Source organism: Trachemys scripta, chromosome 2 (genome assembly GCF_013100865.1).
Source record: "Trachemys scripta elegans isolate TJP31775 chromosome 2, CAS_Tse_1.0, whole genome shotgun sequence".
NCBI lineage: Eukaryota > Metazoa > Chordata > Testudines > Emydidae > Trachemys > Trachemys scripta.
In genome coordinates this window covers 131,757,530-131,759,133 of record NC_048299.1, presented here as the reverse complement: position 1 = coordinate 131,759,133, position 1,604 = coordinate 131,757,530, and the positions used below count along the sequence as shown (strand labels likewise).

Genomic DNA, 1,604 nt, shown 5'->3' with positions numbered 1-1,604 from the left:
GCCTGAGCTCCGATTTCTAACGCAGCGTTTTGCTCTGGCCTATTGTGGTTCTCATGTCTGGGGGCGCCTTGGCCCCTGGTATCAGGAGCGGTGCTAAGGAGGCTGCTTTTCAAAGGTCCTTAAGTAGGGTTGTCAACTTTCTACTTGAACAAAACCAAACGCCCTTGATCCAACCCCTTTCATGCCCTTCTCTACGGCCCCACCCCCACTCACTCCAGCCCAGCCCATCTCTCTCAGTCGTTCGCTCTCACACCCTCACTCACTTTCACTGGGCTGGAGCTGGGGGTTGGAGTGCAGGGAGGGGTGAGGGCTCTGGTGGGGATGCAAGCTCTGGGATTGGGCTGGAGATTAGGGGGTTGGGGTGCCAGAGGGGGATCCGGGCTGGGGCAGAGGGTTGGGGTGCAGAGACTGGGAGGGAGTTTGGGTGCGGGAGGGGGCTCAGGGCTGGGGTAGGGGATTGGGGTGGGGGTGTGGGGTCTGGGAGGGATTAGGGTACAGGAGGGGGTTCCGACCTGGGGCAGGGGGTTGGGGTGCCGGATGTGAGGTCTGGGAGGGAATTTGGGTGTGGGAGGGGGTTCCGACCTGGGGCAGGGTTTCTGGGTGCGAGCTCCGGCCAGGCGGCGCTTACCTCAGCCAGCTCTTGGTCAATGGCACACCGGTGCTAATGCAGGCTCCTGACCCCTGGTCTCCCTCCGCTGGCAGGCTCTGAGCAAGGCCTGCCCAGAGAACATGGATGACGAGCTCTCGATCCTGCTGACAGCACCCCCCAGCACAGACAAACTCCAGCACATCTTGGAGGTGAGCAGAATGGGGAGGGTCCGCAGGGGTTTTACCTTAGCCCTGGGGACTCCTAGAAAGAAGAGACTGGAAAATCCATGTTTCTATTGGATCCTTCCGAGGATGCATTTGTGATATAAACTCACTGGGTGACCTTGGGGTAACTCACTTCCCCCTTACGGCATCAGTCTTCTCCACTATCAAATCTACACTGGGGAAGAAGGACAGAAGCCCCGACAATCACCTTCACCTCTGGGTGTCTGGTCCTGGGAGCCGAAACCAACTGGACTATCTGCCCCATCTCCTAAACTGCCCTGTCTTTCCCTCCTAGGGCCTTGTCCTTAGTGCTCAGCCTGGCCCCTTCCCAGCTTGTCCCTCACCTTTAAAGGACGCTCCAAGCCCCTCCCATGCCTGCTTCCCTTGGGGTCTCTCTCCTGGCTGAGCACAGGCTGCCCTTCTATCTCTCAGCAGGCCTGGGTCCTAGTCACAGGCTGCGTCTTGACCCCCACACTTCTTCCCTTCGCCCTAGGGAGCTGCATCACCTGGGCTAGGTGCAGTTGAGCTCCAACCCCTTTCCTGGCCATCTCACCCAGGGACAGGTTGAAACTGGAAACCTGTGGGTAACAGTAACTGGTTGCTCGCAAAGGTGCTGAAGACACAATGGAAGAGGAAATCCTTTGGCCTGGATTGAAATTATTCCGACTGAAAGTGAATGAGAGAAAATAGGTCCAGAGTTCTCTTCCTCACAGCAGAAAATGTAGCGATTGATAGAGGTTCAGGTCAGAAAGGACCATTATGTGCATCTAGTCGCCCCTCCTGTATAACTC

At 57.3% G+C, this 1,604-nt stretch overlaps 1 long non-coding RNA gene across 1 annotated transcript; it reads left to right on the top strand.

Annotated features, from left to right (window-relative positions):
* The first annotated feature begins 228 nt into the window (after nt 1–228).
* On the top strand, nt 229–1,521 carry LOC117872792. The gene is made up of 3 exons (XR_004644606.1): nt 229–303; nt 703–798; nt 1,424–1,521. It is a non-coding gene; the product is annotated as an uncharacterized LOC117872792 (long non-coding RNA).
* Nucleotides 1,522–1,604: the final 83 nt, after the last annotated feature.